The sequence below is a fragment of the Zalophus californianus genome, chromosome 6 (genome assembly GCF_009762305.2).
Source record: "Zalophus californianus isolate mZalCal1 chromosome 6, mZalCal1.pri.v2, whole genome shotgun sequence".
In the NCBI taxonomy this organism is placed as follows: Eukaryota; Metazoa; Chordata; class Mammalia; order Carnivora; family Otariidae; genus Zalophus; species Zalophus californianus.
The window spans coordinates 25,749,308-25,773,531 of record NC_045600.1 but is presented as its reverse complement, the minus strand read 5'-3'; the positions used below and the strand labels follow the sequence as shown (position 1 = coordinate 25,773,531).

At 53.1% G+C, this 24,224-nt stretch overlaps 1 protein-coding gene across 1 annotated transcript in view; it reads left to right on the top strand.

Annotated features, from left to right (window-relative positions):
• Positions 1-24,224, top strand: part of GPATCH2L (G-patch domain containing 2 like) — a 122,701-nt gene that overhangs the window by 5,204 nt on the left and 93,273 nt on the right. The gene's annotated exons all lie outside the window — the stretch shown is intronic.

Below are 24,224 nucleotides of genomic sequence, written 5' to 3'. Positions count from 1 at the left end.
ATGAAGATGACAGATAACACCTACGTGCTCCCAAGTTCAGGGGCGTGGTGCTATCCAGAAAAGCAACTGCAGTAACAGTGATTTGAGTTAGATGTAAGGAAAGCCTGGACGGGGGGCAAGGTTCTGACTCCTCAGAGAGATGAACTTCCCTTCAGAAAAGGGAAAAAAAAAAACCCACTTCTCCATTCCAGCACGGTTGGGACCTAAACTATCTGGAGACAAAAAGCTGGGAGGAGTGACTCTGGGCTTCTTCTGGGCCCTTTGATCGTCTTGGAGATGTGGGGAAAGACAATGAAGAGAAAGCCCGGGGAAGGGGGTCTAGGAGCAAGGGAGGAAGGAAAAGTCCAGTTTTTCTTTTGGCGAGGTAAATTCAGAAAGCGAGGGCGGTAAAAGCCAATGGAGGAAGCGGCAGGCCCTCTTGTGACTGAGCCTGAGCGAATTAATTCCCGGCATATGTTCCCAGCATCTGTCGTGGTGGCCTCGACCAGAGGGGTCAGCAAGAGAGGGGACCCTGCCAGGGCTGAGCGTTAGCCCAGAATTCCCGGGCTGCTGGGGCTCTTGGCTCCCACAGAACCAAGGCCGGCCATCGCGCCCAGGAACATCTGCTGCAGCTGTGGCAGGCCGTGCTGCCTTGCGGGGGAGGGGGGGTCCTCCGCCTGCTTACTGCAAGAAAACACCTGCCTGAGGGGGTGCTGAGAGAAGACCCGTAAGAGAGTCCTGGGAAACAGTCTCTTCCAGATCCATCCGCTAGCAGCCCGGAGGTGTGACGCAAGCAGCTGCGCTGGGGGAGGCAAGAATGCAGAGATCTTGGGATGCCCTCCCGAGTGCCAGTCCCAGAATCCCCTTGGGTGCCGTGTGGGCTGCTTACTGCAAAGTGTCCCTCGGGAGTCCATGATCGGCCAAGAGGCAGCAAAGCAGGAGGGCGTGGCAGCTAGGAAGGCAGATGATGCCACGGTCGCATTTCTGCTCCTCCACGCTGTACCTGCATAACTTTGCACGGGGGTCTATGCAGTGGTTTCCTCGTCTACAGCATGAGGGAGAAAATCAGTACTGTCTGCTAGGCTCTGGGGTGATCAAACTGGCCTGGTACACATCAGGTGTCTGACCCAAAGGAAGCACTCAGTGAGGGCTAGTTCTGATCACACGGCAGGACAGTCAGTGATCACGTGTTGCCGCCCACAGGAAGTTATGGGGGTTAGGCACAGAGAGGACCTATGCGGGCATCTACCCCAAGGTCATGAACTGGGGGCCTACAGGCTGACTTTGACCCATAGGGTATGTTTGATTGGCCCACACACTTTTTTTAAATTGTTCAGTTAATTATCAGCATTAAAAACGGAAAGGTTTCACATTAAACCCAGATTTCTGGCTTCTCTGAGGAAATGAGGGGATCTGTCCACTCTGGGGTCACGGCTCCTGTGGTGGTGATCGACTTGAGCACAGAAGCGTCGGCTCCTTTAAGTAGGGACAGTTCAGGGTACCCCCCACTCCCTCCCCACTTACGTGTTAGCCGGGCCACTCCAGGCCTTGACTGTGAGACGCCTGCCCAGCCTCCTCCTTGCCGATGAGGATTCTGCCCCCCAAGAGCCCTTGCCCAAGGTCATGTTCTGAGGCTGGAACTTGGCGTGTCCTTTGTCAGAAACCAGGACCCTCCAGCCGATGTGCAATCCAAAATCACCCAAGCTCTGGAGAAGATCCAGTTGGCTCGCCATGAGCTTCTCCTCCTCTGATCAGGAAGCCTAACCCTGTGTCCAGCAGGGATCTGACAAGAGTTTGAGCGGAGTCCTGGGATAGGTCCTGGGCCGGTGACTGGTTAACCATTTGCCCTCTACTGAGCCGGTTGAACTCTGCCCTGCAGCTAGTGGTGCCTGCTCAGGAAGGGCGTCCAGCTCAGCAGTCAAGAAGGGCAGAAGGGATTCAAACGGTGGGCCTGGGGTGGTCCAGCGGGACGAGGTGGGCCCATTCCTGGGCCGGGCCTCGGAGAGGTATGGCCTCTTCTCCAAACCACATGCCTCACAAGCCCCAGTGGCTCAGCTGGGGTGTGGGATTCCTGGGGAGGGATAGGAGTTTGGCCAGAGGTAGATTCCTCTGTCACTCATGCCAATTTGGAAACGGATCCAACCAAGTGGGCCTGGCAGGCATTTGGCAAAAAGGAATTCGGTTTCCTTGCAGCAGGGAGAGGGAGACAGCTCCCCCCAGCCCTTTCTGTTTTGCTGAGGTTGGGCAGGAAGAGCCTCTGTTGGTGGCTTTATGGGCAGAGAACAGGGATGTCCTGGCACAGCAGGCCTGCTCGGAGACAAGGTTGTGCCCTCCAGAGAACTGTCTGTTTCCCGTCAGGATTGGGGGGCATCGCCGCGGAAGGTGGGAAGAGAGATGGAGTTCGGGCAACTGCACCCCAGACCTCGGCGGGGCGGGGCCGGGTACCATACGGCGGTACTGGTTGGGGAGTTCTCTGTAGTGGAGGGGAGTCTGCGGGGGGCTTGTGAAGGGCCAGGTGTTCTTATGGAAGCCCAGTGGACAGTGCTACACTGCCCCTGAGGCCCAGTGACGGCCACAGTGTTGTTGCAGTTTTAAGGACAAAGACAATCAAGCAGCAAAGACCAAATAAGAAAGATGCCTCACAGGGCATCGATGACAGAGATGGTACTTAGTAGGGGAAGCTAAGCAAAGAGGAAAAAAAAAAAAAAAGCTCTTTGAATAGAGAACAGAATAAAACAAAACCAAAACCAAAACCTGGGTGGGACAGGCAGGGCGAGTGGGGATGGGTGGCAGAAGGGCAGGGGGGAGCTTTTCTGGGGTGACGGAAATGTTCCATAGCTTAACTGTTGTGGTGGTGGTTACATGTCTGTTTATATTTGCAAAACTCATCAACTATCCACTTGAAATAAGGTGATTTTTATTGTGTGTAAGTTATACCTCAGTAAGCATGACTTTTAAAAAGGTTCTCCCCGTCACCGCTCACCATCTGAGGTCCACAAGGTGGACAAGTTTGCGTTTGTCCCACAACGTCCCCCGGGCATGGCGCTTGGCAGCCTGGCTGTCCCCCAGGAGCAGGCTGGGAAGCAGAGAGGCCCTACAAGGCCACCACAGCCCCGGAGCCCCCTACCCAGGGGGCTGCTCAGACTCCAGGGCAAGCTTTTGCCTCTTATCTGCAGTTTAATTTTCCATTATTTTCCATGAAAGGAAAAATCCAGTAAATTTGATGATTGGGGACAGCAGATGGTCCAATTTGAAGTCAAACATGGGCATCTGGAAATCATTTTTGACATTCTAATGGAAGCGTGGGTCTGCAGAGCCCAGAGTAAGGAAGGACACAGAGAACCCTGAAGACCCAAGACCGTTTGAAGAAGATACGAGCCCAGAGAGAGCGGGCTGTGCCAGCTGGGTGTGTTGCGAGAATTCTTTTGACCTGGGGCATGAGCAGGGCTATAAAAACTTTCGATGCCGGGCCTTTTTAAAAAAAAAGCCTTTTTTCTTTAAAAGCTTACAAATGCTATTTTAAAATATGATCTTTACTTATACAACGAACATATATTCACTAAATTAAAAATTGCATATCTAAATATAGTGAATATTCCTTTTCACTCTGCCCTGCCCCATCCATCCCGGAGGCCTCCCCAGAGGTGACCATGGTGTTTTTCCAGATGTTTCAGTGCATTTACCTACACATGGACACGCAGATAGAGACCTAGAACTTGGCTTTATTTATGTAACTGGAATGATTCTGCAAGTAGGGCCTACGTTTTGCTTTGTTCACTTAGGAACACGTCTTGAACTTCCCGCTTTCTTCCCCATGCTTTTTAACAATGGACACAATTCCATGGGTTTGCCGCCCCCCCTTCCGTCCCCTCACGAGCCCTTCCCCACGGGCGGTCATTCAGACTGAGCCCAGTACCTCCCCCCGGGGGCTCCTCTGAGGGACCCTGCTCCACCCTGCCGCCGCCTCACCTCCAAATTCCTGCTGGACCACCACCAAGCCCCTGAAAGGCAGCTGTCCTACCCACCCCAGTGCACCCACCAGATAAGGAATGGCAGAGAGGACACTGGTCCTCTGGGGTAGCTGCTCCAGGGCGTGGGAGGCTGGGGGGAGCCAGATGGTGAGGTCACAGGGAGGAGACATGGGTGGCCCATGGTGGGACAGAGGAGGCCTGGCTCGAAAAGAGGCCAGTCTCTGTGTGGGAGGCTGGGGGTGGGGTGTCATATTTAGTTTTAGAGGGGAAATCAGAGTTGGAATCCCCTGTGCGCCTTTTGTTCATCTGTTTTTAATGCCCTGGTGAGTGCTCTGTGGCCAGGCATGGTGTCTGGTGCTTGTCGCCGAGACAGTTTTGTACCTGGTTACAACCAAGAGCTAAGTCCCTGCATTGTCCTTGTTAGCTCTGTGTCCTTGTTCCTGTCATTCGGACTCTAGTAGTGATACCGAATGTTTGTGAAGCCCTCACCAGATATCAGGCAATGTACAAAACGCTTTCTCTTTTTTTTAAGATTTTATTTATTTATTTTAGAGAAAGAGAGTACGAGTGAGTGGGGGAGGAGGGGCAGAGGTAGAGAATCTCAAGCAGACTCTCCGCTAGGCAGGGAGCCCACACGGGGCTTGATCTCAAGATCCTGAGATCATGACCTGAGCCTTAAGCAAGGGTCAGTCGCTTAACCGACTGAGCCACCCAAGCGCCCCTATGAAATGCTTTCTGTACATCATCTCCCTCGATCTCCTCAACTCCCAGGAGGTGGGTACTGAGTCATGCCCACTTTAGAGGTAAGAGCAACTGAGGCTTAAACCCAGGCCTTTCTCATTTCGTGCTCATGCGACATCCAGTGAGGTGAGTAGTGTCCTTTCCTGTTTTGTGTATCATCAGTATCCCATCTATCAGAGCTTCCTCCTCCTGACTGGGGTCACAGCAACGTTCTGTCCCCCCAGCTAGGGTCTCTCTCAGGAAGCTCTGAGAGATGGCTCTGACCCTTGAAGCTCTGCCCATTGATTCCACACGGCGGGAGCACTGGGTAGAGGGCGTTCTGCCTTGGAGACAAGGACGTTGGGTTTTCTTCCTGGCCTCCTTTAAGCAGGCAGTTCAAAGTGTTTTCCTGGAGTCTAGAAGCAAAATGAGAGCATCTGCAAGGCAGGATTTCTCAGAGGTGGTCACGTGGCATGGGCCACCTGCATCAGAAGCATCCACAGAGCTTATCAAATACACAGGTTCCTGAGCTCCCAAGCCGCTGGATTGCAGTCTGAGCAGAGAAGACCCGAGAATATGCATTTTTAAACAAGCACCTGCCCAAACCCCAACCCTATTCAGGAACCTTGCAAACGCTGGTGCACAGGCTGTAGCCTGCACTCACGGTACTGGCTAAAACACTTCCTTGGCCCTTTCTGTATGAGTGGTCAGTCTTGAAAACTCCAGAATATACTATGAAAACCAAACAGGCTTCTGCTTTTTTGGAAAGATCCAGCAGTGCCGAGAACACTGTCCCTCGAAGCACTGACTGGAGGAGTGGGGCAGGGCTTGGGCCACCCCGTCCACCCCAGTCCCTGCTAACCCCCTCTGGCTTCTGCGGACATTTTGGTTGCGAGCACCGGTCAAAGGAGATGGCAGTGCTTGTGTCCATCGGCACCAGTGCCAGGCGGCCAGGGCACGACAAGCCAGGTTGCTTCTGGTGTGCACCTCTGCATGCAGGCCCAAGGCTTCGTGGCGCGTGTGCAGAAGGCCCCCGTTCACCTCCCCTCCCCCTCTACTCTCCGTCCTTTGGCAGCTGCTGCTAGATGTGTCTTTTCTGGAATGATCCAAAGTGGAACGTGCCCCTCCTGCAGGTTGGCATAAGATCAGTGTCTCTCAAAGCATGGTGCACAGACCACCCGCACCGGATCCTCCTAGGGCGGCTTACGAAACACAGATGCCTGCCTTCCACCTGGACCTGGGCAATAAGAATCCCTAGACATGGGGAATAAGAATTGCCGGGGTTGGGCCTTGGAATCTGCATTTTAAGCGGGGGGGGCTTTTGATGCACTTTAGGGCATTAAGGCCCACACTCACCTGGAGGAGAGAGGGTGAATGTAAGTTTAACTGGGCCTCAGGTCAGATCAGCCTCCTGGGTCTTTGGCCTCCCTGAAAGAAGCGAATCCTTTTCCCCAGCCCTGAGCCTCCACAGCAAACTCGGCTCCCGTGGCCTCACCCCACCGCTAGGGCAGCAGGCACCCAGGGCTCAGCCTTCTATCAGATTCAATCTCCTGTCACTTTCAGGACCAGTTCATTATTCCTTTATTATTTTCTTTCTCCTGCTTATCGTTATTAATAATCACTCTAGACTGGCCAGGGTGCTGACAGCTCCCCCTTGTCCATTCTTTCTGTCTGTTTTAATTCTGCCTGCTTATCTGGCATTAACCTGATCTTTTCCCCATTTAATTAAGTAGTGCTGGTCAGCCCACTAGTGCCCACGTGGAGATGGGAATGATGGGGTCTCCTGATAGGCAGAGGAGTGATAGGCTCTGTGGCCGGGACATTCTATCTCCCAGAGGGGCCCGAGGGCAGGGGCATGAGTCCCCGGAAGGGCCACGTTGGGTCTGAGGGCTGGGGAGGCAAGGAGGGTTGATGACCAGTACCCACAGAGAAGCAATACTTCTCAAACCTTGGTGAGCCTCAGCATCATGGGGAAGACCTGTTAAAATACAGATTACTGGATCCTACCCCAGGGATTCTGATTCAGTAGGTGGCCATGAATCTGAATTCCTAATAAGCTCCAGGCAGTGCTGATGCTGGTGGGGTCATTCACACTTGAGTAGCCCGGCATTAGCAGGCCAGCCTCAGCTTAGTGCTTGACGCTGGCCAGACCCTTGTGTGCCTTGCTGGGAATGGGCTGAAGAGGAAGAGACTTGGGCAAGGGGAAATTATTACAGATGTGAGGTGGTGAGGGACTGAGCCAAGGGGGTGCTTGGACTGCAAGGGGAGGGGTAGATCTGGATTCAGCATCTGGTCTAGAGAGGCAAGGGGGTCTGCATGCCGGTAGAGGCAGGGACAGAGAAAAAAAAAGCAAGGACACCTGGTTTTGAGCAACTGGCGGTGTGCTTGACAGAAATAAGTACAGAGAGAACACATAAGGGTAGGGCAGGATGTGCTGAGGTCAAGACAAGCTACATAACTTTCAGGGGCTAGAGAGAAATGAAAATTCTGAGGCCCTTCTTCAAAATATTATTAAGAATTTCAATTCTTGCAGGACAAGAGAGTGTTAGAGTAAGCATGGGGCCTTTCTAAAATGCAGGGCTCTGTCCGACGGCACAGGCCACCTGCCATGAAGTCAGCCCTGGCTGAAATTCCACTCGATTCTTCTGCCCCTCAAAGCCAGACAGAACAGGCCATCACCTTGGCAGCCCATCGATTGCTCTGCAGGCCCTTGGGCGATGTCCGCTTCTAGATGCCCCAAGGGACAAAATGGGAAGTCACGGGGCCCAAGATTCACAATTCAGAGTCTTAGGAGGGAAGAGCCCCAGGTAAGGAGATATGATGGGTAAAATCCTAAAAGAAGTTGCTCATCAGACAACTCATAAGTGAAGGGTACCGTGGCCAGGAGAATCTGACATTGTCTGTGGATGGACCTTTTATTGCGTTAAGCTACCATTTATTGTGTGTGTACTCCGTTCCCCACAATGCACTTTAATATCTTACTTGGCTTCATCCTGGCAACAACCCTATGAAGTGTGTGTTATTGTCCCCCTTTTACAGATGGGGAAGCTGAGGTGGGGAGAGGCAAAGGAAGCTTCCTAGTGAGGGAGCCAGCTCACTAGGCCGGCGCATGCGTCTGGGGAGGGAGTTGCTCTTGTGCAAATGTCTGGGGAGTTGGGGGACTGATGTGGATGGGGGTGCTGGGGGTGTTGCAGGGAAATGCACAGTTACCCAAGTGCCAGCCAAAGATGGAAGGATTTAGAGCAATTAAAATGTTTTGCCTGGGAGCTGTTTGGAGCCTTTTTTTTTTGAAGTGAGAGTTTCCTGACTTCAAGGTGTTAACCGGCTCTCTAAATGGTTTTGTTTTTTAATTGCGGCAAATGACTGTGGTGCCATTAGATTTTGCCTCTGTGGTTGTTTCTGAGCCCTTCCAGGCCTCCTCCTTCTATTTATTCTGTTTAATTCAGTCAGGTAGCTCCGGGGCAATGGAGATCAATACTTCTCTTTGATAGAAGAGAGTCAAGTTTGAAACCCAGAGATAAAACTGACACATTTTGTATAAATTTAATTAAAAATGCACCTTTAGTGGCTTGTTGCAGGCACACAGCCGAGTGTCTATCTCTCTATCTCCCTGTCTCTCCCCCTCTCTCCCTCTCTCTCCCTCTGCCTCTCCCCCTGCTTCTCTCTTTCTCTCTCTCTCTCTCTCTCTCTCCCCCCCTCTCTTCTCCTCCTCTTGTTCCTGACGGGAGATCTCTACATCTGCTTCGCTATAGTCTCGGTTCATGATTTTGGACTTGAAACTTCTGTGCTGAGGGACGCCGAGAGGAGGGTCTGAAATTCTAAGCAGATGAGCCTGGCCTCCTTTTGTCCAGAACAGGCTGGGGAGAGGGCTTCTCAGGGGAGAGGGCTGGGAAGCAGCAGCCCCAGGATGGGTTTGCTTTTTCTTTGTCAAACGCTTCATCTTTGGGCCCCACGGCCTGTCCGCCCCGTGGCGTCCCTGGTCGGCCGTTTTTGACCTGCCCGCCTGTGCACCTGCTCACATTTCCCGGGGCCCTGGTGGGGTCCCCGACAGAGGTGGAGCTGGGGGCGTGGAGCCCCTCTCTGGCGACCCCAGGGCTGCGGCACACATTCGTCTTGGGTTTTACAGCCCCCCCCTCACCTCCTTCCCCACCGGCTCTCCCCCTTTCACCTGCCTCAATCCCGTTTGGCTTTCCTCATTTTTCACTTGAGTGGGTTTCCTGTCCCCGACTCTGCTCTGGCCTCACTCTGCTCAACACCAATAAAACACACTCAACACAGGTAGAACAAGGTGCCCGGGCCCGGCGTGACAAATGACTCACCAGCCCTCGCTAAGCGCGGCTGTAAATCGCCCCTCCCGTCGCGAGCCTGGGCCTGTTGGGCGGCCTCTCAGTGGGGACAATGAGGTGGCAGCGGTGGGCCTCACACCCGGAGTCCGGTCAGCCCCCCAGGCCCTTCCCGGGATCCTGGGTGGCCAGGAGATGGCAGGGCGGCAGAGGAGAGCCTACTGAAATGTTTCCACCGGCAGCTTTGGCTGGCGCAGCTCAGACTTGCGCCAATTGATTGGCTGTTAACTCCAGGAGCTGGTGCACTTGCCACGTGCCAGGCACCGTGCTCGGGTCTGCGTTCCATTTTCTTTGACCCTCCCAACAATACGGCGTGTCATAGTTACCATGGCCATCCCTGTTTCACAGATGAAGACCTTGATGGAGGCCTCGCAAGGTCACAGAGCTCATCCAAGGTCACCTGGCTCATCAACATCAAGGCGGCATTAGGGCAGACCTCCCAGACGCTAAAATCCGGGCTTTTCATGGCCATGTCATGTGTGTGTGGCAGCAGGTTGGGCACGCCGCCGGGAAGCAAGGTGTGGTCTCCATTCTCCAGTGTTTATGATTTCGTGCTGTGGGGGCCAGGGCTTCCTGGAGAAAGATCACAGAGGAGTCTGCAACTGATTTCCTTCCCTGTTTCATGAGGCTCCTCCCTCCGGGGCCCCTGCAACCTGTGTACATGGGGTGGGGGAAGGGGGTCGTTGCTCCTTGTCCCCAGGAAGAGTGATCGGAAGCCAGGAAGCCCACGCTCCTGCTCTTGCCCATGCTAGAACAGCAAGGAGAAGCAGACGGGGGGAGCAGTAGCACTGGGAGGGGGAATAGGGCTTCTCCAGCACATTCTGTTGCCCGGGGAGCCTCCGGGGCTTGGGCGTCAGGCATGTAGAATGCAGGGCTTGTGAATCTATGCCGCCATCCCGGAGGCAGGCATCAGGGAACATGCTGGGGCAGCACGTTCGAGCCCATCTCCTCTTCTGCTCTGGGTGCCTTTAATCGCTGTGCATCAGTGTTCAGACCGGAAAGGCAGAAGTCCCAGGTTTGAGCCACCAGACCTTCCTCTCTCTGCCCACCTCCTCTCGGGCAACTACAAACACCAGCCGCTTTGCGTCTAAAATGGCTGAGATCCTTGAAATGGAATTTGGAATCAGGGCCCTGCAGGCAGCACTTGCTGAAAGAAGAAATAAAGACCATCTGGGTCACGTCTTTTGTAATTTGCGTTTAATAATCGTACCGGGGGTGTGCACAAAGGGAGAGGCGGCCTGTGAGCCAGCCCCCAGCCTGCCAGCCACCCTCGTGGGTCTGCTGGGGAGGGCTGGGCAGTGGAGGAAGGGTGCTGGCGGGAGGCTCCCGAGTTGGCACAAGCTCTCTCCATGGGGCAGTGGCAGGAGACGGGGCGCAGCTTGGGACGGGCCCGAGCCGCTGAGACGGCGTGCTGGGGGGGGTCTCACCTCTGTCCTGGGCACATCCTCCAGGCACCCCGTGCCCTTCCTCCACGCCAGGGGTGAGACAGCAGGAGCCCCCAAGACCCATGCAGTGATTTCAGACAGGCTGCAGTGGGACTCTCGTCGGGTCTGTGGATTTTTCAAAGGTGGCCTCCAGGAGCCCCGCAACCCACTATTCCCTAGAATCACGGCTCCTCGCGTTTGGGTCCTCAAGGTGTCTGCGATGCCTACACTGACACGACCCCCGCCCCCACCAGCGCCATGCGTGACTCGTACATAGTCACCCACTCCCCACAACTTCCAAAAACATTTCCCCCCTTCCCCTGTGATGCTGCCCTTTCCTGTCTGCAGGAACCTGTGGACTCAGGATCCCAAGGTCCCCCGCCCCCGTGTCTACCATCTTGGTGGGATGGGGGAGGCTGTGAGGAGCTTAGGCTTCAGGTGGAGAGATAGCGGTATGAGCTGAACTGTGTCCCCCCAAAATTCATAGGTTGGAGTCCTAACCTCCACTATCTCAGAATGAGACTGTATTTGGAGACAGGGCCTTTGAAGAGGTGATTAAGGTAAAATGAGGTGGAATGTGTGGACCCTAATCCAATAGGACTGGGGTCCTTAGAAGTAGAAGAAGGGACATCAGGGATGCTCATCACAGAGGAGAGACCACATGAGGACACACTGAGCAGGTGGCCATCTGCAAGCCAAGGAGAGAGGCCTCAGGAGAAACCAACCCTGCCGACTCCTTGATCTTGGACTTCCAGCCTCCAGACTGTGTGTCAGAAAGTACTTTCTGCTGTTTAGGCCACCCCATCTGTGGCACTTGGGTGTGGCAGCCCTGATAAGCTATCACAGATGGTGAGCTACAGGAGGATACTTGCTGGTGATGCTCCTTGCCCTGCATCCTCTCCCTCCCTTGCCCGGACATGCATAATGTATGCTCGAAAGTACCAAAGAGAGGAGCTCCAGCTGTTTCCCTTTCCCAGCGAGGCCAGAATCTAGATGACACATAGCTCAAGGAACGGAATTTGCATGCCGGTCTTTGCCCTTGGTTCTTTCTTGGAGGCTCTGCCCTGCCCACCACCAGGCCCTGGGGTTGGGATGCTCACAGCTCTGTGTTGCCCAACTCCGGTGTCTTCCTTCCATTCTTAAGACCATTACCCTTTTGCCATTGGTCATGTTGGTGACACAAGGGGACTCTCAATTCATGCAGAAGCCAGAGTCCTGGTATATCCTAGAGATCTGTCATCTGGAACCACCCAGTCAATAGCAGCCCCGAACAAATGCTGTAGAAAAAGAGGAACAGAGAACTTTTCAAGTTCTGGATGTCTGGTCTGAGCACTGTGAATTTCTCCCCTGCCCAAAAGTCTTGGCACCCCTCTCAGGGCAGGGCCATAGGGTCCCAGGATGGCTGGTGAGGCGCACGCTGATCCTGGGCCCTTCGTGGTGCATGACTTGGGCCATCAGAGGAGCAGGCTCTGGGTAACAGAGTTTAGCCAGGGCTGGGGGACAGAGGAAGGAGGCAGGAGGAAAGGATGGAAAGGGCCAACAGTGTCCTGGACTTTTCAGCTTGGAAGGGCCTTGTGGGGAAGAATCCCTGCTAACATCCCTAAGGACCACTTCTGCTTTCAGGAGCTGGTTATATGCTCTTGACTCATCTCATCCCTGCATGCTGGCGGTCGATGGTGGTATCACCATTGTACCAAAGAGGAAATGGGGTTCAGAGAGGTTATGTACTTGCTCATGATTGCACAGCTTGAAAAGGGTAGAGCTATAATTCCATAATTCAAACCCAGGACTTCTGGCCTCCCAAACCAGCCTTTTCCTTATCCAGCAGGGGTCAGCAAGTCCAGCCCACCACCCATTTTCACTAAGCTGAGAGCTAAGAAAGGTTTTTCTATTAAATGGTTGGGGGGGGGGGGAATCAGAGGAAAAATAGTATTTCATGACAAGTGAAAACGATATGAAATTCAGATTTCAGTGTCTATAAATATAGTTTCATTGGCACACAGCCACACCCATCTGTTTATGTATTGTCCGTGGCTGCATGCTACCCTGGCAGAGCTGACCAGTCATGAGAGACTGTATGGTCCCCAAAGCCTCAAATATTTACTTTCTAGGCCTTTACAGAAAATGTTTGCCAACTTCTGCTTTAGAGCCCCACAAACTTGGGAGATGGAGGAGATCTTAGAAACCATCTAGTTCAAAAATTTTGATGTCCCCTTACTCTATCCATCCATTTTCCAAATAACCAGAACAAGGCCCATCACACGCGAAGAGCCACAGTCCAAAGCTGCCCCTGCGTCCCGGTGCCCCTGCTCTCAGGAAGCGGGGCTCATGGCAGCCTACACCGGGACTTGAAAGCAGGACTCTCGGGTCCCACATTGTCTGCTCCTTTGTCTGTGCCGGAGGTGTTTACGGGGCTCTTTTGGTACCAAGTTAGCCGTGTTTTCAGGCTCCGGAAGCACCGAACCCCAGGGCCCCAGAGGTGACCATCACCTGACCAACAGGGAGGGGCACACGTGATGAGACTTGGGGTGCACAATGGGGCACAGCTGTGGTTTCACAGGTCCGAGTCCTGGCTCCATAACTGGTGACCTTGGGCGAGTTCCTTCAACCTTCTGTGCCTTAGATCCATCCCTTGGAAAGTGGCGGAAGTAATAGCATTTGCCCCATGGGATTGTGTGAGGATTAAATGCGCGGGAAGATTTCTACTGCCCCCCTGCACCAGGGGCTTCCTCCCCCGGGGCCTTCACAGGACCATCAACTACAAAGAGACACAGACCTTGGGTCTTAGCTTGAGATTTTCGGCCAGTTTCCCTTGGAGTCTGTGACCGGGCTTAAGGGGACGGGGCGAGTGGAGACCAGAGGATCAAGGCCACAGACTGAGTGTGCTGTCTGTCAGGGGACCAGGGTGCTATTGAAAAATCTGGGCAAGAACGCGGTGAAGGTGAGTGAGTTGACAACATGCTTGAATCCCATAAATATAACATGGAGCCAAAAGAGCAGTTTGTGAAAGAAGACGAACTACGTGCTGGCCATTTATATAGAAATGTAAAACATACAAAACAACAGTACCTTTGGTTTAGGGATGATGCGTTCATACACGGTAAACGTCTAAAGGAATTCGCAGGGATGACAAACACTGAATTCAGGGTGGCAGGTCTCCGGAGCGCTCAGTAGTGCCCATGGAGAGGGGTGGCCAAGGGCCTTCACTTGAATTTGAAAAAAAAAATGTGTGATTTCTTAAGCTGAAAGGTTATCCTTGATAACTTTTTAAAGGCCTTAAGTGTTTTATGATAGATATTTTTTAATTTAGGCAGGGCTAGTTTTGCAAAACCCATTAGAATTGTGAGGCCTCGGATTGTTACCAAGAAGCCCGGTAGGTGGGTTGGTAGGGGTGAATGCCTCCCCGTGGGCTGTGTGCTCTCGTGGTGTGCAGCCACGCCCCCGACACTCTGCTGTCTTCATCCCTGCCCACGGGTCCTCTCGCCGGCCCTCTGTGCACGCCTAGCAGCCCTTCCCCATCTGCTGGCTGTGTCGTTCCTTGCCCAGCCATGTGTCCTCTCTAGGCTGTGGAGCGGCAGAGGCTCTTGCCCCCCTCCCCGGTGAGGCAGAGGGGGCTTTGGAACATGTGTTTCTGGGAGGCAGACACCAGCTGGTTGGGGAGACATTTGCATATTCAACTGAGCCCCCCAGAGCCAAGCCAGGACTGTGAGGAGAAGGCTGTGGCAGGACAGAGGGAGAGGGAAGGCTCTGGTCAGCTAGGGGTCAGGTGGAACAGATTTCAGACTGCAGAGACAGATGGTTAAAGCAGAGAAAGAGGGAGGGGAGCAAATCCCCACTCCGGCGTGAGGGAAGCCATTCGAGAGCCCTGAAATATCTTCTCTCTTCACCGGGCTGTGTGGTTTTCGAAGCACTTTTGTATCTTTCATCGGATACTTCATTGCAGTCCTACAAAGTAGGTAATAACATCAGCCCCATTTTACAGATGATGAAACTGAGGCTCAGAAAAGTCAGACCCCTTGTCCACAATCACAGGGCTAGTTGCAGGGAGGCAGAGGGGCTTTGGACTCCTAGCCTAGGGCTCATTTCCCTGCTCCTCAGAGCCAACCAGATTTGCTGCCTCCGCTTGCCCATCTGACACCGTTCTCCCATCCTACTCCAGCGGGGTTTCCGAGCCCTCCGTTCCGTTGAAACTGCTCCTCTCCAGGCCACCAGTAGCCCCACCCCCACCCCTGAGGCCAAGCCATGATCGCTTCTCTGTGTTCCCCGTACTTGGCCTTTCTGCAGCATTCAACACGGGTGACCACTGACCTCTTGCTGCCTCCTCAGATAGCCTCCTCCTGGTTGCCATGACAATGTAAGCTCTGGTTTCCCTCCACCCCCTTGGCTGCACACACTCTAGAGTCAGACTGGCCAGATCTGGATCTCAACTTTGCCGTTTATTCGTTGGATGATCTCAGGCAAACTCTCTATGTCTCCTTGCCATCTGTAAAGTGGGGATGATAAAGTCCTTACTCCAGAAGGTGGCTGTGAGAAATAAATGAAACATAAAGGGCTTAGAACATTGCCTGGCACGTGAGCGCTGAGTAAATGCAAGATACTGTTATTCGGTAATTGTTCCTTCAACATGTCAAGCATCTTTTCACCCCAGGGCCTTTGCACTAGCCCATCCCTCTATCCAGAATGTTCATCCCTTGATCTTCCTAAGGCTGACTTGTATTTTTTTTTTTTTTTTAAGTAGGCTCCATGCCCAGCGTGGGGCTTGAACTCACAACCCTGAGAACAAGAGTCAGATGCTTAACTGACTGAGCCATCCAGGTGCACCAGGGAATGTGGATTTTTAAAAGTCAGCCGTAGAGGGGTGCCTGGGTGGCTCAGTCGGTTAAGTGTCTGACGCTTGATTTCAGCTCATGTCACGATCTCAGGGTTGTGAGATTGAGCCCCATGTCGGGCTCCGCACCGAGCATGGAGTCTGCTTAAGATTCTCTCTCTCCTTATCTCTCTGCCCCTCTCCCTGTTTGCACTCTCTCTCTTAAAAAAAAAAAAAAATTTAGATTTCCTGACCAGCCAGGCGAGTCCCCTAGTCAGTCACTGCCACTTTACCCCATTTAAATTTCCTGCATAACACCTATTATTATTATTATTATTTTCTTTTTTTTAAAGATTTTATTTATTTATCTGACAGAGAGAGACACAGTGAGAGAGGGAACACAAGCAGGGGTAGTGGGAGAGGGGGAAGCAGGCTTCCCGCTAAGCAGAAAGCCCTATGCGGGGCTCGATCCCAGGACCCTGGGATCATGACGTGAGCCAAAGGCAGACACTTAACGACTGAGCCACCCAGGCGCCCCTATTATTTGATATTTTCTTATTGATTATTTATTGTTTGACTCCCTCCATAGAACACAGCTGTCCTAAGAACAGGGATTTTGTCTGTTCACTGTATCTCCCCAGCTCCTAGGAAGGGCACACCATAGGTGCTAGATACAAATTTATTGCATGAATGAAGTGAGCGGTGGCTTCAGCTCTGGCCTGGGAATGGCCTGATGTGTGCCTCATGCACGGACATGCTTGTGACTGGCAGCTGGGGAGGAAGGTGCCTCCAACTGAGAAATCGCTGAGAAGGTGTTTCCTTGTATGTCTAAGGCCCAGAAATGTTGGAGGGCTCATAAATTGTCCCATCCCTTCCCAAAACCTGATCCCAGCAGGCACACTCTCCCTGTCTCGACCCAGCCTGAGCAAATCCCCTCTGTCACTCTGCTGGGTTGGGACAGCCAATTCTCGCCTGTGGACTCAGGCAGCAGGGCAGGAGTGCGGAGGGGGGAGTGCCTGGGTCACCTCCAGAGTCCGAGCGCCCCCCTCAGGCTACCACACCCCAGGAGCTCCTTCCTCCAGGTCCCACTGCACTTGGCCTCAGAGTTTAGCCCTATCTTTCTTTGACTTTCTTGCCTTCAGGTCTAAGAACCATAAGAGGACACTAGGAGGCCTGCATTTGGGCCTGTGCAGCTGGCCCTTTAAGATGCAAGGCGAATCTCTTCACCTAGGAGCCAGTACCAAGCTCAGGTTTTGTGTGTTCAATCAGGACCCAGCTCCCTTTGTAGACAAAGCATTTCAGACCTTTGCGGAAAGCATGCATTGCAAATCCCCGATCCCAGTGACTGAGCCGTTGGAGCACACAGGCTGGTCAGATGTGGGCACGGCTTTTGATCTGGAGGCTCTGGTCATGGGCCATAAAGGGCTCTGGTCTTCCGGCCCACCATGGGAGGGGAATGGCTTCAGGCAACTGTCACGTAGGAGCCCCAGAGATCCAGGTGGGCGGCAGTGAGGGGAAGCAGGCTGGGTCAGGGAACAGAGACCAGCCCCTAGAACTTCCTACGCCAGAACACACAGAGGCAGGACAACGAGATTCTCCTGGGGATAGTTGCTAACGGGCTACAGCCCCATTCGCTCCATCGGCACAAGTTGGCTGTAGTGCGTCCAGCTCTAGGTCCTCAAATCCACTGGGAAGAGCTTCTTTTCAGATTCCCAGAAATAGACTCACTGTGCGCCTCCACCTCCCACTGGGCCATGTGCCCATTCAAGACTCGATTGCTCGGTCCGGGATGGGAAGCTGGGACTGGTTACCTGCGCTCCATGGGTGTTGGGGCCCTCCGAGCACGGGGCCTCAGGGTATGGGGGGGCTGGTTCCCCAGAAGGGAATTGGTGTACAGATACCAAAATAGAAAGGAATTAAAATTCCCTTTTAAAAATCGTCCACTAGTCAACGACTGGGCTTCTTTTCCACTCTGAAAATCTGGTCACTTCACATCAGGGCAGTTCAAGAATTTACTCCCCAAAGGGAGGTGAGCCAGAAGCTCCAAGGCCCCCAAATTCTCCATAAATATGTACTGAATTGAATGTATGCTTTAGTGTCTGGTTGGCCAATGGATGGGGGATGGGGTGGGGAACACAAGGCAACAGGATTCTCTGTCTCTCTTGCTCTCCCCACCTTCTCTTTTCATTAAGCAACCATATATTAACTAGATAAAATAGTAGACTGTTTTGTTGCTGAAAGCTTGGGAGGGCTGAATCAACAGAAATAAGAAACCGTACTATTTCAGCTATTTCTAAAGTGATTAATTCCAGTGTTTCCCCCTATTTTGTAGGAACATGTGGCATATGTGGAACAATTGTCTTATGTTCATGGGCTTTCTCCCCCCAGGTTTATTTATCATAATGAGTCCACTTCACATATAGTTTTCCAAAGTGTTTGGCGAGTGAGCTGGATCAGAGAGACAAGTTGGCGGCAGGGGACCAGGACGAGGGAGTATCCAGACAAGGTGCTATATATGAGGAGTGTTCAAAGGAACTGGGGCTATTTGTCCTGCAGAAGAGTCTTCAATAGGTGTTTTCAAAGGTATCACACGAAAGGCTCCATGGATTTATCATGTATGACTTTCAGAAGGAAGTTAGAATTAGTGGTTCAAAGTTCGGTGGAGGCAGGTGACAGCTTAGTATAAAGAGGAATTTTGTGGGAATACAGACGCCCCCAATTGGAACGGAACGTGGTGATGGTGGCAGTGAGTCTCCACCACTGGAGGCCTCCCACCCGAATGAAGCTGGATGGGGTAAAGAAGACTCCAGCACCAGGGATTGGTGCGCAGGACCTTAGAGGGGTTTTTAACGGTCAAGGTCTTCAGCTCTGCAGACGGAAATGCAAACGAATGTGAGGCCCAAATCTAGGGGAGCAGAGAAGTCCTTCTACCCCTTCCCTCCTATCCTAAAGTGGGGGTTGTGCAAACTCCTGTGCAGGAACAAAAGGAAGAGGCCTGGCAGGACTGGGAAGGCCCTTGTGGGGGCCAAGCCAACTCCTGCACACACAGAGACCTTGCTCACACACGGACCCTGCACACACATGGACTCAGCACACACACAAATCCTGCACATGTGTGGACCCCGCACACACGGGCCTGCTGCTCACTCGTACTGAGCTGGCCCTGCCTCCTAGAGCAAGCAGCCATCAATAGGACTCCTGAAGGCCAGCCTTGCCCTGGGAGCTCACCGGTTTCCTGAGAGGTGCTGGTTCCCTGGTGAGGTCCAGGCAGAGGAAGCATGAGGCATAGTGGAAAGGGGTGGACTTTGGATTTGACCGATCTTGACTTGACTCTCGGCTCCTAGCCTTTAGAGCCCTGTCACGTGACCCCACATCTTTATTTCAAAACGGAGAGACCAAGACCTACCGTGAGTCTTGATGGAAGACACAAGGAGATATTGGAAAGCCTAGACAGAGAAGCTGAGCCTGGGAGAGTTTCAGCCCCCTCGGCTACCCAGCCAACCAGAGGCAGAGCCTGGACTCCCAGCAGGGCTCCTAAAGCCGGCTGAGTGCCCTTTCCAGGGCTCCAGGCTGTTTCCCACACCTTGGAGAACAGCTTGGGCTCCGGGTCCACAGGCCGTTTTGTGGATCCTCAGGTCCAGTGCAGCCTTGCCCCACCTTGCGTCCACAGTCCCCACCCTGGGTTCCTGAAGCAGGGTCCCAGTGGCAACCAGCTGGGTGCTAAGCTCTCTGCAGGGCATCCATCGCTAGAGGTCATTCTTCCTCTGTATGTGTAGTCTGGAGGGCAGAAGTGAGGCTGCTGAGTGCGTAGGGGACTCCAAGTGTCTCCTGCCATGAGGGTGCATTCAGGCCTACTTTGCCAGAAGTGAGAACACCACCCCTTCTGAACATCTCTGGGTCTGAGGGGCCTGACCTGTTACCCCCAATAAGCCAGATCAACCAAGTACCTGAGCTTGCCTGGATGCAGGTGGGAGGGCTCAGGTGGTCCCAGGGTGGCCTGGCTAGCCCAGGTTTCTGTTTAATACTTTCTGGCTCCCCCTGAGCCAGTTGTAGTGGGGAGCAAGTCTGAGGGGATGAAATGCAAGGCAAGAGGCCTGGATTTCACCTACTAGTTCCCAAGCTTGTTCACTATGACCTATGTTAGAGCTCAATTTTCTCCCAGGGGTGTCCTCACTCGGCACTGTCTCTTCTCCAGCCACACTGGCCACCCCCTGTGCCTGCCAAGCCCTTTCCTGCCACGGGGCCTTTGCACTTCCCTCATCCTGAATGTACTGCCCCAGATCTTCACCTGCCCTTTAGTCTGAGCTCAAGTGTCACCTCCTCAGAGAGGTATTCTCTGACTTCCTAGTCTAAATTAGCCACCCCCTAGTTTCAACTGGTTACCATTTATCTTATCATCCTGGTTATCACCTTCATGGCAGTTACCAGAGCTGTAATCCTTAACTATTGCCTACTCTGCCCAGTCCCCACCCCCCAATGATTAAAGCCCTGTGAGCACAGGGGCTCCATCTTGCTCTCTCCTGTTCCGCCAGCTCCTAGAATAGTACCTGGCACATAGTAGGTGCTCAATAAATATTTCTTGGATGAATGAACTAAAAAGTCTTAGAAAATAGACTTATTATTGTCCTGTTTTATAGATAAGGAAGTTGGTGGGAGTAAGAGATTTTCCAAGCCCACATAGGTAGGAAATCACTGAGTGAGGGACTCCATCCCAAGTCTTTGGACTTGAAATCTGTCTCCCTGTCACTTCCTGACCCCCATCAGTCTCTGTGCAGCTTCACAACCTGAGGCCAGACACCATGTGAGTTCCCGGGGAGAGGGTCAGCAGGCTCAACCTCACCCCTCTCCACCCCAGTCTTTACTACCTGAGGCGGGAGTGGGGTGCACAGTAAAAACAGAAAAGGGAAAATGAGGTCTTGGGGTGAAGAGTATGGAGTGGCTGGGTGGATCTGGGGGCCCCTGAGTCCCAGGGTTGCAGCATTTTTTTCCAGGAAAAAATTAAAAGCATATTTGGAGGGTGCAAACTTCTTTTAAGGTGAAAAGTATACAAGTGACCAAAGTGTGAGGCTGGGCCCTGGGTCCCCTATGTGTCAGGATGTGCACAGTTTCCTGAGGGCTCTGAGAACAGTCGAGGCCTTACACAACGTGGATTGTGTAACCAGGTTGTCTTGTTTTCACTTGTCCCCTCTAGCCCGGGTTATACAGTGAGACAGTAAAAATCAGAGTCAAACCTAGGCCATTTTTTATCCCCTTAGTTTTCCAAAGGTTGGACAAGTCGCCCCACCCCCAGCCCCAGCTTCCCCCCGACTCGCCTGCCCTAACATCCCACAGCAACCCTACTTAGCTTCTCAGACACACCACTCATTGCTTCACCTGTGTTCCCCACTGCCCTTGCAATTGAATGCTGGCATGTGTTTTGTCTGCCAGGCTTATGGGGGTGAGCTGAAGTGAGGATGGAGAGGTGGCTGGTAGTTTGGGGCTGAGGGAGTCTCTCTTCTCCCTGTCGATGGAAGAGAAAGAAAAGCAGTTATGTCTGTGGGGCTGCCAGGAGCATAGGGGTTGGACCTATGCAGACCGAACGTAAGACTTCCAAGAAGCGCAGGGAGGCAGCTCCCAGGGGAGGCCAAACCCAAACCATGAAGCACAAAGTTCATGGACACGACCTGTCCCAGCCCTGACTCGGCCGGAGCCTGATGAAAGGTCACTGGACTAGGAGCCAGAACACCTGAGCACTAAACTCAGTCCTTCCCTATAACTAACTGTGAGGCTTTAGGCTACTCACTTGGCTGCTCTGAAAGCCAAGTGAACATAGTAATGATATGATATGATATACGAATAAAAGGTGGATAGAATATAAATAATTTACAGGTGTAAATAATTCTGCTGTAGCAAGCATCAACAGTGTGGTAACGCATGTGAATAAACTTGGAAGATTATAAGGTGCTACGGAAGTTCAGGGTGGGCCCAGGTCTATAACAGCAGTGGGTCAAGGTTTCACCAGGCAAGGAGTGGGCTTTGGGCCTCAGGGCTTGTGGCAGGCCTTCCACCTGCTCGCCCGCGTCCCATGCCTCTCTCTTTCCTGGCATGTGGGAGCATTATCTTTCTCTGCCCCCCTTGAAGTTCGGCAGCCCTATGATTAGTTCTGGCCGTTGGGTTGTGGGCAGACATGCTCTGTGTTGTTTTGAGGCTGGAGCATTTCCTTGCTGTTGGGAGACCCTCCCACTCTGCTCCTCACTGGCATCGTGATCACAGGACTCTGGTTGAGATGGGATTCTGTCAGCCTGGGTCTCTGAGTAACGTCAGCGAACAGAGCCTCCCTGCCAACTTGTGGTGGGCAGGCAGCTGGAGCCAGAAATGGATCGCTTTTGTTTTAAGCCACTGAGGTTTGGGAGCTATTTGTTACGACAGTGCAACTTAGCCTAACCTAACTGATACATCAGTGCTCCATCAGGAAAGTGTCAAAATTTGGGCGTTCAGGGACCAGCTGCCTCAGAATCACATGGAACAGCCCTGTTAAAACGCAGATTCTCAGGCCCGCCCCAGATGCGCTGAGTCAGAATGCCCAGGGGTGGGGCCCCAAGATCTGCAGTTCTAGCCACAGTGAGTGCATCTTCAGAGAAGCAAACATAGATCACAGGCCTGGGGAGTGGTGGAGGAGGCCTCTGGCTCTTCGGCCCCCGCTGCCCTCCCTGCCCCCTCATCCACTTCCTGTGTGGCAGCTTGTGGAGTAGGCCGGGCTCTCCAGGCATTGCTGGGCTCCGGGCCTGAGAGGTCCCTGCCCTCCGCTTAGGGTCACAGTGCTCCAGCCTGCTCTCCCGCTCCTCCTCCGACACCTGGCAGCTCAGCAAATCCCCTGGGCCGCGCCTGGGGAAGGGCGCGGAGAGTAGCAGTCTGGGAACAAGCGCTAGAAACCCTGCGTGATGGATTGAAAGAGACGAGACCATTCCCAGCTGCTGGCTGATGTGCAGCGCCAGTGACAGGCGGCGATGTTTGTGCTCTGAACCCGCAATCTCAGCTAATGGGAAAGATTGAGGGATTCGGAATGAGATGCGTCGTGGGCTGCAGCCCCGTGGGCTGAGATGCTGCCGGTGGACCCCGGCATAGCTCTGTGGCTTCCTAAGGCGGAGGACTGGGAGACACGATCCTGCCCCGGCCCCGGGGGCAGGTGGGAGAAAAGTCTCTGACTCACTGGGAGCGGGGCTGCCCCTCTGGCCACCTGTGATGTCAGGAGGGCCAAGCAGAGCAGCTGTGCGAGCGGGCAAATAAGAATCCAAAGCTCAGAATCAGCGACTTAGCTCAGAAACCTCCCATCACTTCTTTCTTAGTTCGGAAGCCATCCTGCCCTGGGCTCAAATTGCAGCACTGCCGTTTCCTGCCTCTGACCTTGGGCAACGAACTCCACCTCTCTGGGCCTCAGTTTCCTCAGCTGTAAAATCCCAAAGGAGAAAAATCCCACTTCCTGGGGATGTGGTGCTAAGGACCGTAAAACAGGGTCCGAATCCCCATGGGATCTTGTTAAAATGCAGATTCCTGCTCCGCAGATCTGCGGGGGCCGGGGGGGGGGGTGTTGCTGAGAGCCTTCATGTCTAATAAGTTCCCAGGTGATGCCAAGGGATCCCAAGGTTAGTAACAAGGACGTAGAACCCCAGAGCAGGTGTCTGGCTCAAACAACGGCAACTTCGGTTGTTCCCACTGTCCATGCAAAATAGGTGAGACTGCCCTTTGCCCCATGCCAACCCACATCTTCCTTCTCAACTTCCTGTTCCATCCAAGGTGTTCCCCCGAAGCCACCTGGATACAAATATCGGAGAGTTCAAAGTGGGGTTCACTCCAGAACTTTCCCTGGGCCTTGGTCCCACCATGGCTGGCCCAGTGGCCAACTGTTCATTAGGCATATTCAGAGGCACTGTTGTCCCCGTGACCCAGAGTTGATGGGCCCAGCCATGGGGGCCCTCAGCTGGGCAAGCTGGGATGGCAGTGAGGGTTGCTCAGCCACTTTTCCACACCAGCCACCACCGTTGCCCAAAGGAATGACAGAGGTCATTACTGTCCCTATTCTATATTCTAAAAGCAGACGCCTACTCTCCTCTTTCCTCATGGGAGGGAAACCAAGGGGGTTGGGACCGCGGGCATCTCGTGTAATCACCCGGAGCTTCGGTGTGCTCATCTGTAAAAGGGGGCTACCGCTACCACCGTAGCTTTGTTGTGAGCGTGAAATGAAATAATGGACGTAAAACCCTTTCCCATGGTGTGCACCAGGTGCTTGTCATTTTGCAATCATTACCGTCCCCATAATTCTGGGCCCCACCACCTCATGACCGACCCCCAGAAGCTGGCCTGGAACCACCTGAGCTGGGATGGGAACAGTGATTTTGGGCTGGCCCTGCTTTGGCTTGGAGGGGAAGTGGTTCCTATGGGGGGGGCCAAGTTAAGCATAGTTAGAAACACGGAGCCAGAGAGTCAGAGGAGGACACCAGCTGTTCACAACTGTGGCTTGGGGAAAGCGGATAAGCCATGGCTGAGAAACTGTGGGGAGAGGAGAGAGAGGGGGAAAGAGGAAGGGGAGAAGGGGGAGGAGTGGGTGATTTTGGAGATGTGCAAATGCAATGCCACCCTCAACTGAAGGCTGACCTGTCCATTGCTCGGGGTGGAGGGGGAGTCTGGGAGGGTTGGGTGAGGCTGCAGGGTGTGTGGTGGCTGCAGGAGGGCTGAGGTCTCCACATCTACAACCGTACCGTCTCTGGGGACACTGCCTGCAGGCCTAACTGTTCCAGACCCTTCGTTCCATTTGCACTTATGCTAAAATACACATCTTGAACATTTTAATCCTTTTTTCTTTCTCTTTTTTTAATTGAGGTATAATTGACCTACAACGTTGTATTATTTGCAGGTGTATAACATAATGATTCAATATTTGTTAACAAAGTCTAGTTACTAAACATCCATCACCATATGTAGTTACAGAATTTTTTTTGTGACG